Source organism: Phaenicophaeus curvirostris, chromosome 1 (genome assembly GCF_032191515.1).
Source record: "Phaenicophaeus curvirostris isolate KB17595 chromosome 1, BPBGC_Pcur_1.0, whole genome shotgun sequence".
NCBI lineage: Eukaryota > Metazoa > Chordata > Aves > Cuculiformes > Cuculidae > Phaenicophaeus > Phaenicophaeus curvirostris.
This window is the reverse complement of record NC_091392.1, coordinates 143,388,772-143,401,800: the sequence shown is the minus strand read 5'-3', so window position 1 is coordinate 143,401,800 and position 13,029 is coordinate 143,388,772. Positions and strand designations below refer to the sequence as shown.

At 36.4% G+C, this 13,029-nt stretch overlaps 1 long non-coding RNA gene across 1 annotated transcript in view; it reads right to left on the bottom strand.

Moving 5' to 3' along the window:
• The window catches only part of LOC138731282 (uncharacterized), a 78,037-nt gene extending 66,438 nt beyond the window's left edge, over window positions 1-11,599 (bottom strand). Inside the window, exon 1 of the long non-coding RNA XR_011339156.1 lies at window positions 11,492-11,599. This is a non-coding gene — a long non-coding RNA (uncharacterized lncRNA). The remainder of the gene's footprint in view (window positions 1-11,491) is intronic.
• Window positions 11,600-13,029: the final 1,430 nt, after the last annotated feature.

Here is a 13,029-nt window from a genome sequence, read left to right as displayed (position 1 = left end):
AGGGGGAAGTATGTTGATTTGGTATTACGTGTTAAATAGAGAGAACTGCATATTTCAGTAATCAAAGGAAAAAAGTTGCTTTAAACCAAAAAGAACATGAAATTACTCTGAAGAAATCTACATTTCCATATGAAATGAAAATCATTGTCTTAAAAAAAAAAGACTAAATAAAAGCTAATTACAGTGTTTGTTTTTAAAATTTTGTCTCAAAGCATTTTATCCATCTTTTCTTGCCATAAAAGATTTGGATACATATTGATTTTGACCTGCATGCCACATCTTTACGAAAAAGCAAAGTCATCTTAATACGAAGAGGTTATTTTTTACTATATCAGGATGGAAACAAAATTACCATCTACTGGCTCTATGTGAGTTAAACTTAGAGAGTGCATGAAAAAGAGAAATATAAATTCAGATTTTTAACAAAATCCAAATGCTATCTGACAGAAAGGCTGGCTGAGTCAAACTAGCTTAAAACAAAATTCCTGTAAAAGTCCTCTATATAGGTAAATAACATTTCATTCCAGGATGTTTTTTTCTCTTCACAGACATTTTTATAGAAGAAAAAGTACTTCAATGTAATTATCAAAAATAGTGAATTCCATTCTTTAAGCCGGAATTTCCTGGGTATCAACCCACTACATTTCCTTTAAATACCACAAGAATGCAGTGTCTAGCAGAATCATATTTTTGTGAAACATGAGTTCTTAAGAAAGGCTCGAGGCTCCTGTGACAGAAATTACACTATCATTGCTGCAGACGAGCACACCTTTCAGAGTAACCTCTTCAGTGATGAGCACAGTTTCATCATGTAACCCCAATTCTGCAACGTCCACAATAGAGAAACAAGCCATGCTACCCGCTGCTGAATTCCAGTAGCACCGTACAACCACATACACCAGTGCAAGACTGACCTCTGCTTGTATTCAGCTTGCTTCAAGCAAGCACCATATGTCTTTCCACCACAGTAGCGCAGGCACTGTGGCCATGAACCACATAAATCTTATCCATTTCTCTCCTAACCTACTCCCCTTCCCAATACGCTCAGGCCATCATAGTTCTCTACTTCAGTGTAGGCAGCTTGAATCCTATAAGAAATAATCTTAAACATGCAGTAGAAATTTGGTTTCATGGTATTTCCCCGTATTTGCTTCTTCAACAGCAATTGCTTTCTCTCTCTCTGTGATTTAATTGCTGTTTATCTCCACGGAGACTTTTTATATGCGCATGCTGCCAGCTGGACTAGGATCAGTAGGTGGCCATTACTGGACATTTGGGAGCAGTTATTTGAATTAAGGCCAGCTGAATCCCACTAACTATTTTCACCTATAGTATTTCTTCTGCAGTATAGACATTTACAAGACTAGAAGATCCAACAGCAAGCTTCAGTAAGAACAGGATCTAGTCAGTTCTTATTCTTTGCCTATTTTTACTAATGACTTCAGAGCAGAAACCTGCTCATGTACTTCTGGAACTGAACCCATACCTGCATTGTAAACTCTTCTTGAAGAAGCCATCTTAAATTCCCAATGGAGGGTAAATGGTGAACATCAGGGGGTCATGGTGCTCTTCTCTGTCCACTCCACAAGTCTAGCAGACATGTGGCTTTGAGCAGAACAAATGACAAATGTGGTCACCCTTTCTTCATACCACAGAACAATTTATTAAGAAAGAACAAACCTGTTTCTTTTATATACAGATTTCCCTATCTGCAGATAGCTGTGCAAAGTTCACACGAACAGTTGCGTGGGGAATATTCATGGGTGACTAAAACTGCTACACTTTCTCTAGCATGTGAATAATAAAGGATAAAAGAAGAAGAAAGTTACCATGAATTGTAAATCTTGGCTGAGATTTGCTTATTTTTTAAATTCGTTACCCTCAATTTTTAAAGGATGTTATCTCTTGACATACATTTTTTACCTCTGTGTTTTCTAATATAAAATGGCTTTATTTATCTGTTCCCAGGGTACCAGTAACATCTACAAATGGACAATAACTTTATCTTTTGATGTCAGGAATATTTTATAGTAAGTGAAAAACAAGGATCTGTAGTTTTTTTGAGAATGACGAAACAAAATCATATTGAGTTGTTGCCCTCACAAACACCTTAGACTCATAAATACAGTATTCTGCTGTTACAAACAGTATTTTTTTTCTCTAATCCTGATTTTCTAGTATTAGAGTGTAGACAATGTATGGAAAATGTGGAAGTTTTTAATGAACACATGCTGAACCACTTTCAGGATTTGATTAGGAGAATATATTCATAATTCCTTTCATATTAAATCTGAATTATTAGAACAAGGGCTGAGAGTGATCTCAATGAAAGTTATTGTTGAAGCAAGTGTTAAAAAAGTATCCAGGGCACATACAGATGCTCCAAATAGTACTAAATGCAATCTCTCTTCTACTAAAACAGACTACTAATCCACTCAGGGTCTTCAGCCTGATCTTCAGGATCTCCACAGAATAAGATCTCTACTATTTGGAAGCCAGTTTCATTTCTCCTCCTCCACAGCCTACGATAGTAAACACGACTATCAAGAAGCCTGGATCTGATGATATCAATGACAGAGTGAAGTCTGAAAAAGCATGGCAGAAACCTTTGTTTGTCACAGGAGGTAGTCAACTATGGCATTCCTTTCTTTCACAATTCACATGATGCCCTGACACCACTTCCTCGAAGATAGCACTCAAAAATACCCCTGAAGTCTAAGCATAACAGCAACTCATCAGTTAATTTACTTATACACTCAGGAACATGAGCAAGGTATTGAAAGTGAACTAGAGGAAATACCATCTTTCAAACAGGTTATTGTACTCTGGAATGTAACCATATAAGAAATGTCTGGGATTGGTATCAGTGTTGTAGAAATGAGACCCGATCAGGAGATGGTACAGAAAGCGTGTCAGACTTTGAATTCTTCCTCTTTCTTTGAAGCCTGCATTTCACTTCCCAGTATAGCACTGTGTGTGCATATTCATGAGTTGAAGTTCCAGCGACCCCTCAGCTCTGCACTGCACAACAGGAATTTCAACTATTGTGTGAAATCTTAATCCCAGAGAAGTCAATGGCAAGATCCTTGCTTACTTCTTTGGGAGCAGGAGTTCACCCATGATGTCTTGTTAGTTCTGGCAGGTTTTCAGGATGCAGCATGCTTTTTGAGATGAATAAGTAAGCAGTGTGCTGCTTTCTTACACCCTCCTGTACTTGAAACAGAAACAGTGTTGCACTGAACTTCTATTACCCTTGGCAGCCAATTTTCTCCTTTGTCTACTCAAATGCAGCCCTTCATCCTTTACCTTTTTTTCCTACCAATACATTTTTATAGAACAACATAAAAATTGTTATTAAAAAATCAATACTCTGCTATCATTTATGGTTTATGTTCAAAAACTTTGGGCATCTTCCCTCAGCGGGCCCAGACTTTCTTCACTTGTTGTGCACAAGTGCTTTCTGAGACAGCAGAAAACTCACATAAAGCCTCTAACACCCATATACTTTCCTGTGTTGGTAACCTTAATCCACTGATTTATTTATTTATTTTCTCCTGCCAGGATTTCTAGACAACAGCAAGTGTCATTAAAAATTGGACTGGACAAAGCACTTCAGACTACGCAGTCAGTAGCAAATCTCTCCTAGCGGAAGGGAGGCGTTGATGACCTAATAGATTTTTCCCCTACTTTAAACCCTTTGGGCTTGTGATGCCTCAGTTCCCTGACTAGTCCTTGACAAATCTGTAACAGACAGGAAGCTAAAATAAATGTTCAGTGACCATCTGCATAACATTGTCCTGCTTTTGGGATGGAAAAAAAATCTTTTCAAATTCTGCTTAATGTAACTTTGTATGATAGGTGATGTGGTAAATTGGTCTAAATGAAAACTTCCCATCTGCAGTGCTGGTTATTATAGTAAGTAATAACATCTCACATGGCTTAAATATTCAAATAAACTGAGCAGGCACATTTTTGCCTTTTGAGGAGGATAGGGACTTGACACACCATAGCAGCACAATGAGTCAGCTGGACCAAGGAGGGCTGCACAGTAACAAGGCACTGACAATGAAAAGCAGTTGAGGAAAAATAAATGTCACCTTGAAAAATCTGAGAAATTATTCATATTAATGATAAGAAGTTACTCCTTTTTAAAGTTCAAATGATCAGGTCTGGATTTCTCATGGAAAAGGTCAGTACTCCTTCAAATTCACCAAGAGTTGGCATGAATAATACCAGTCTTCTCATCTCCAGTCAAAGACAGAAGGTCCAACATAGTCCGTCATATTTGCTGGTATGGATTTTCATACCAGAAATAAAAACTTACGCCAAAGAAGGAATCAATTAAGTCTCCAGAGCTTGTAGGTCTACAGCAAACCATGAAGAGAGGAGTAGATACATGAACTCGGACAAGACAGTGGGTCCCTGCTGCCCTCTCCTGCTGTGTGTCACTAACGAGTCACACTGCTTATGTATCAGGCACTCCACTAGCTGTTGCTCTCTCCTCCACTTCTAAAATTACTTTCTCTCATGATAGGTGAATAATTACCAGAGTACTCCAGCTAAGGAAATGATGGCATCTAGACATCCTCTGATGAGGGTGTCACGTGTGCAAGGGCCTATTCAATACTCCAGTTTGGACATAATTAGTACCTGAGTACTCATGTCAAGATTTGGCTCTTGGTTTCAGCTACAGAACTGAGCAGTGAGAGCATAATGAATACAGGCATTTGAGATTCTGCACATCTTTATTAAAACTGGAGCAGAGAAATGCAGCTAAAATTATGTAATAACCATGGTAGCAGAGATTTCTCTCTTCTTTGAAGCTAGAGACAAACAGACACTATACAGTACAGGGAGTTACTACAATAATTAGCCTTTTTTTCTGAATGCTATAGTAAACACTTTCAGAGTAAAATTCAACGCATAATCACTGCTGGCCTAAAAATGACAGCTGTTCTGGAGAAGACTGATGTATACATCAATCTCTCCTGTAAACTATTCCATTCCCTTTAGTTGTCTCAAGTTTTTTGTTTTTTTTTTTTTTGCCAATCTGACTATGACTCAATTCTTTTATGTGTGGTTCTATCTTTCACTTTTGACTTGGAGTTATATCTATATAGACTTCTTACTCTCACACTTTTGTTATAGCAGTACATGGACAATTTAGTTTAACAGCTAAGATATCAGTCAGACAAATGCCTAGGAAAAGGTACAAAGTGGACTATTCAAAATTCTACCATAGTACTTCAAGACTATTGCCAAAATGTTTTTCAGAGATTAAAAAAACCTTTTCAGTATTAAAGTAAATAATGGGTACCTCACATGGCTGTAATTAGGAATAGACTGAAAATGGTCTGTGATATTACTTTAAAAAGTCAGAAGGTTTCACCATGATTACATATAAAAAAGAAACATCAAAAGAGGAAGGTAGGAAGAGTTTACTGCTTGTCAGAAAGTCTAGTTCTAATTTTAATCATGAAAACATTTTCTTACTACTAATGACAGAAAGAACAAGGAAAAGCTAAATTAAAAAAAAAAACCCAAATCTGTGGGCACATCAGAACAGACACTGTAATATGAAGGAACCGTGAAACCTGAAGGAGACGTGCATTTTCTCATCATTCTATTTCCATCACTGGGCAACAGGCATGAAGAGAAAAAAGTACTATATTTTCATGAAAATATCCTCCCTGGAATGCCAGGAATAGACAACACCAACGCAAAGGGAAACAATGGCTGATCTCATGGTTCTGCAGTGGTCCTCCAGAAGCTTCACCCAGCAAAACAAACCCTTCAGATCTCACAGTTCTTGGGGCACATGCTTTAAAAAAACCCCCTGGATTATATTCACAGTTTCTATTCGTCCCTCCCAGACACTTTTGTAGTGGCATCAGCATCCTCCTTACAGGACACCATTTTCCCATTCTTATCCCAGCTGGAGAATAAGTGCTGCATTTGAGGTGATAGAGGGGACAGGCAGTTAAAGGATATTAGACACCAACAATGAAGTAATGTTACCACGAAGGAAAGGGGAATACCCAGGAAAACATGTAGGCTGACTTTGGTATACTTAGTTTGTCTATGGGCAGATTGCCACAAAGGGAAGAGAAAGAACGAGAGGGAAAGAGAAAACCCATACTTTATTTATTATTTAAATAAACAGTTCTATGCTGCTTCCATTTTGTGCTCAGTTTTATAACAATGTAAGTCCATTTCCCCATCATTCCTTAATATCTATATTGTTTAGGACTTTATATACTGTATGATTAGTTGGCATTGGTACTGTTCAATCTGTACTAATCTGTATGCATTTATATTGTGTGAGCAGTTCTCTAATTGGTTTTCATCCAAGTAATCCCACAGAGAATAAGGTTACATGCTGAAAAGGGCTGAGGTGAGAGAGTGGTTAAAAGGGGAGTGCAAACTCTTTTCCCATCCTTATTAAGAATGCTTTGCACATCTGCATTTTCTAAAAACATTTCTAAACTCCCTCTCTCTGAATAAGCATAAAGTCTATTCCACAGCTGAGAAATGTACAGAGAGAAAATGAATCTGTCTCAGAGAACCCCACCCATATCTGCTTTATTCCTCCCATGCTGCTTTACTTCTTGGTCAGCTAAGGCTGTGAATAGTAAATACTGCAGTTTACGAAGGTGGGAGTGGGGGGTGAAGGAGTTATTAAAAAACAAACCTTGAAAAGAAAATACCTCTTGGTAGAAAATACTAAATTGAGTTTAAATAAAAAGAAAGCTTATAGAGCAGATACTGAAGACCTTTTCCTAAAAGTCATTAACAGAATTGCAAAAAAATTGAATACAAAAAGCCTAAAAGCAAGCCAGCAATTTTAAACTTAGTTGCTCAAATTCATATCTGGCCAACCTGCTTCAGGATAGCCTAAATTTCAGGTTTCCCTCACCTCAAAATTTCTGAATCAGTTTGACAAGTGTTGCAGGTACTCAATGTATTAATTTTGTAAATGTTGATAATAGCACTTCGGTTTCAGGAAAATAGATATTCAATCATTTTATTTAATTGCGTAATAATAAAACCAACACACTTTCATATTCCTGGCTGCAAGGACATTTGTTTAGATAAGTTTTTTTAAAGGGCGTTTTATATTACCAGTCAAACACCTCCCAGAAAAAAAGTTGTGGAAGAAAATTAGGCAGGAAGTTATTCTCTTTTTCTTCAAACATAAAAATAAATCTTAATTCTCTTCATAGAACTGCGTGTTCAAACTTGCAAATACATGTATACAGTCATTGCCTTTATCACCTCCAACATTAACAATTTTTTTGTCATGCTTAGATCAAGTTCTAGCTTTGATTATACTTTTTTTCTTTCTCTTCAAAAACCCTTAAGTCAACATACTGAAAACTGAATGTAAAACACACTTTTTATACATACCTGTACCCACATTCTGAGTAGACATTAGAATATTTATTTTAAAAACACAGGGCTTGCTTACCATATTCACAACTTTCAATGGCTGGATTTCAGAAGAGCCTTTTTGAAATGAAAGTCTCCTGCTACTGTACGTTCTTGCTAGTGAGAAAATGCAATTTCACTACATGTGGCTAAACAAAACCGTTTTTTACTGATCAAGAAAAGATATTCTAAACTAATTTTCTGGATTTAAAAATTCTGTTAAAGATAAACTTTTAGATTTTGCTCAGAGCTGTGTAGAGCACAAGTTTTCTTCAACTAGTTATCACAATGTTTGTGCAATGAACATTAATCTAGACGTTAAAGAAAGACAGTTGTCCTGCTAAACTTGACAATAATTTATACCAAAGGACAGTATAAGCCTACTGTTTCCCCCCCACACTTATGAACACCACCATGCTTCATTTCCACATTATCTTCTGGTAACCATCTCCAGAATATTCTTAAAAGCTGCTAAGATGATACATTTGAATTCAGGCATGTGACAGATACAAAATTAAAGTTGACCTGTGTCAGAAAAAAAAACCAGTATCCATTAGCAGCTTTGTACCTCTGCATTTAACTCCCTGTTTTCTGTCTTCCTAGTTTGGGTCCGTTAGCTGACTGGTGCAAAAAAAGACCCCCGGCAACACTGACTCCCTGTGGATACATTACAAAATCTGGATATTACACCTGACTACATCCTTTCCTCCACAAACTAATTTTGTGTTTGAAATGGTTCACGCCTGAGTTGGGTCACACAACAGTAATGTAAACAATACTTGCCAAAATTCCTTAAAAAGTTCCTATGTCCATATCTCTGTTAACAACAGATAGTTTGCCCTGGGAGCTGTCACAAATTTGTATTGACATTTGCATTTTTTTGATTTCCATAGTCACTCAAAATTTCTTGCTAAGCCTCATCAGTCGTAGTAAGAATACCCTTTTATTCACCTGATATGTTAGTAAAAATGTACTTTATGGGGAAAGTATTTCTTAAAATATGGAGCTTTTTACCAAACTTCCAAAAGTTTGGGGTTTTTTTATTGCATAATATAGACAAGAAATTTCACATCAACAAAACTTTCAGAAAATAGAATGAGGATCCTTCAGTGTGAATAATGAGCATTAGATGGCCATCATATTAAATTTGATGGAAATAAGTGCAGGATTTTACCACCAGTTCACACAAAGAACCTACTACACAAAGTTTAATGAGAAATTTATACACAACAAAAAAGTGATTTTGTACATATGTAATTCCATCATGAACTTTGACAAACATGAACAAGGCAGCACTCATATTTATTTTGACCATTTTTGAAGCACCTCAGTATTATTTGGGGGCTCACCACATAAGCATATCCTGAGCCCAACTAGTTGTTCATGGCAAAGTAAATGCTTTCCCACCTTCATCTTCCTTAAACAGCTGCAAGATTTTTCTGTGGCTGTCTGCTGGGATTTTCCCTGTATTTTTCCTGTGTTCAATAAGGCATGCTATATCTTTGAAAGAGAGAAACTTACCACGCTAGCAACTAAATAACTAAATACAGTCTGTATTACATTGCTGGTGGGACCAGGCTTATTATCTTTCCTATGACTAAAATATATGCCCTGAAATCAGAAACTCTCCTGTCCTTTGACCTAGGAGCAGAAGATTTTTTTATTTTTTCTTTCATTCCACCTGCCCAGTGGTGCATGTCATTTCTTACATTCTGATAATCTCCTGTCCATTTCATACTTATTCTCTACAATGACAAAATTTTTAGACTGGCTTCTGCTCTTTAATGCACACGTAAATAAAATAAAAATATAAATAAATTGAACAACCCATCCTTTTTTTAAATTAATGTAGCTAGCTTTGAATTTATAGGAAAGAAGGCATATAGGGAACATATGAAAGTTTTCAAACAAAACCACAGTTTCAATATGCAAAATGTCACTGTACTATCCCAAGTTTTCATTCACCCTTGTATCCTTCAGGATGCACTTCTAACTACTTCTCACCATCCCACTTTGTATTGTTCTATCTGACTGATGAGACATCAAACCATCTTCATAAGGCTTGCACAGAACAGATGTAGGAAAAAAAAGAATTTGTTTCTGCCAAAAACCTCATAAGATCAAGGGCCGTTTAACTTAGCTCAGTCACTTAGTTTATTTTGCATTAGAGTAACTTCTCATTTAATTTACCAGTCTATAATAGGTAACTTTTTCAATATGAAGCTAAAGGTCACTATTATATGTAAGGAAAATTAAGCCGATGTTCTTGGTTGCCTTACAGTTCTCCTAGTTCAACTACTCCAATAAATGAACATGTACAACAAGCCGAAGGGCTTTTTATTACAAATTTAATTCATTTCTCTAGACAACTGTGAAATTTGCCATTGACATTAGTCATTACCCCAAGGCGAACTAAAAGATGATCTCAGTTAATAAATGATCCTTAACAAGGAACGCTCCTATCTTCTGTGATATTGGCACAGGCACATTTTATTAATGCAGGACTAGCTTCCTGCCAGAACACTAGCATTCACGACTATTTGGTGTGCTTGTTTCCTCTTCCTGCTCCTGATATTAATAATTATGCAACGGGATAATTAGCAACACAAAGAGACAGTACGATGCGCTTGCAGCTAGATTTTCAGCACGTTAACCTTCTGGGAAATAAAGAACAGAAGCAAAGAGTCTAGCCAAATAACCAATGCAGGTTGATTTCACAGTGTGTAAAAGGCTAATTATCTGTGAAGATTCTGACCTCAAGTAACAAAATTACACAAATGTGCAGGCATTTTATCTTAAGTAAAACTCAGATGCACCAGTTCATAATGTGAGGAATCATGGTTAATAACTGTCTTCCAGAACTATTTATCTATACAGGTTTATAAAAATAAAAAGAAATCCAAGAGGGAAATAACGATCTCCTACAAAATGTTATCCAGTTATCCAAATACCTGCGAAGGTAGGGGAAAAAAACCTCCCCCCATCCCCCAACCGCTGCAATGCTAAAAAAATATACCCAGTTTGTGACAGAAGTAGGTTAAGTGCATTTTGTTTACTGGAGACAGGCTACAATAAAAAACAGAAAATATTACTACTTCTTTACAGATACCATGTGTAATTCATTCTGATATAAGAATATTTATCCACTAGCAGTAATAACAAACCACGTTTTTTGTCATGAAAAAAATAAATTGTATTTGCAAAAAGCAAACACATTACAGAGTGTGTAAAAATGCAATATTCCCATTTTCTAGTCAGAGTTCCAATTTATTGAAGTAACAGAGCAGAAAATGCACTGACAGCTGTTACATTTTATTGCGAATTAGTATATACGTTTTATATCCAGTGAGCAAATGCATGATACATTGTATTCCAGTAATTGCCACTGGCTTTCCAAATGGAAACTGAATGATCTTAGTGCAATTACACTCAGGAGACTAAGTGTAACAAGCTACAGTTCTATATTATAGCTCTTTAACAATACCAAGAATTTTACTCTGTTTTAAAAAAAGAAAATAAAAAGGTCAGACTGTGTATATAAAGACAGAAATATATTTTTTTATCCATCTACAGATGATAAAATGAGTATTTCTGTTGTTCTTTCTTAATATTTTGTTACATATATCTGAGTTTGTATATTTCAAAAAGTTTGTAAGAATGATTCTTAAGTTTTGTGCTAGTTTAGTCATTTCTTCTGCATCAATACTTTGGGACTGGAGGATAGAAGAGAATGGACAAAATAGTTGGAAACTTTGAACACATAAAATCAAAACTTCTCATTTTCACACAGGAAATAAATGTTTGCTATTCCTAGACCATGCTCTAGTTTGCCAGTATCCTTTCATAAAAAAAATAAAACACTTGTTTTGAAACATTTAACACATTACCTTCAGACATAACATTTTAAATGTTTGTTATCATAGTTCTTTTCCCTCCCCCAGTTATCACCTGAGATAGTAACACTCCAAAGAGAGCCGATGTGCTGAGAAATCAATATTTCAAATGCATTAAGGGGAGTGGGGGCCGGGGGAAAAATATTTTTTTATTTTTATTTTTTACTAACCTTCGTAACATAATATAAACCATTTCGTTGGGCAACCAGTCTCGTGACAGCTTCTGCACCTTCAAGCTCTAGCGTGCTCAGTAAATCCGGCAGTCTCCTCCCCTCTAGTGGCTACCAGCTCTCTTTGCAGCAAACAGAGGAAGTGAAAGGCCTATAGAGGACCACCTCAAGGCCATTTGTGTCATTTTTCTAAGCTTACAAGGGGAGGAAAAAAAAAAAAAACAACCCAAAACCACACAGCAGAGCAGGCAGTCTATCACCGCAGCAAATAAAATTTATCAGTCATTTAAAACAATATGTTAGTAGTGACTACAACTTAATCAACACCAACCTGCTGACATAGATTTGCAATTTGAGCAGGTTATTAGTGATTGAATTAGCAACATGTCACAACTTGTATCTGATTTATTAAAGGAAGCTGACTAATGCAACAGGGCTATAAACAACATTCATGGAGACATTTTTCAGGCGTGCTGACTACAGCTGTACAGCCCATGAAAAAGCAGAGTTAGAAACAATCTCTCTGATTTTGCCTTTTATGCAGGTACTTATAGATTATTGCATACTGGTCTTACGGTGAAGCATGGTGATCTACACTATATACCTGTACCCCAGGGGCATCAGATCTTGTACAGGCAGACAAAAAATATTCAGTACTGCCACATTTAGTAAAAGATGGGCACAGGGAAGTAAGAAGAAAATACAGGGCACTGAGATAGGCTGTGATCTAAGCAATACAGTAGTCTAATCATTATCACCTGTTTTTTTCTATATAGTCTTCTTGACAGAAGATTTTAAGAAGACGTAAGAAGGAGAACTATGAAAAGAGGCAGCATGGGTTTGTGGAGTTTACCAAAATCTCTTTCTGAGTACATAAGGTAAAACAGTTGAAAGAATAATGTCCCTAATGTAGCCTATAATTAGCAAGCACTTGCGCTACTTTGATATAATGCTAGCTAATATCTACCCAAATGTACAAAAAAGGCTATGAGAATACAGAACATAGATTTTAAATTCTTCCAAATTCCAATATTTGTTTCTGAACAGGATTTGCTTCAAAACCCACTCTTTGCTTCTTTGCTCTGGACCATTCACAGCCACCGATAAAAACCTAAGACCTTTCACAGCTTTAGGCAAAATTATTTATTTCAGAGGAATGTTGTAAACATTGTTAAGCATGAGCTGTACAGATTAAATTTGGTAGTGTATCCAAGTCCAAGGGTAACCTGACCAGATTTTGATTCGCTCCCACTTCTAATTCTGAAACAATTAGTTACAGCCCAACTAGTGGCTTGAGAGCGTTTTCATGAGAAACAAGAATTTAACATAAATCCACATAACCAAGGAAATTCAGAATTGAAGCTGTCAATTCTTAGGCCCAATAGAACACATAAAGAGGCTTGTTAATGCTGAACTAATTGGCATTCTTAGCTTGACAGTCTCAGTAGAGAGACCAAGGAGTGAATAAGCATGGAGACTAAACTACCCTCTTGCTCACAGGTGGTCCCTCTAGGTTAGGACTAAAGCACATTTGGAGA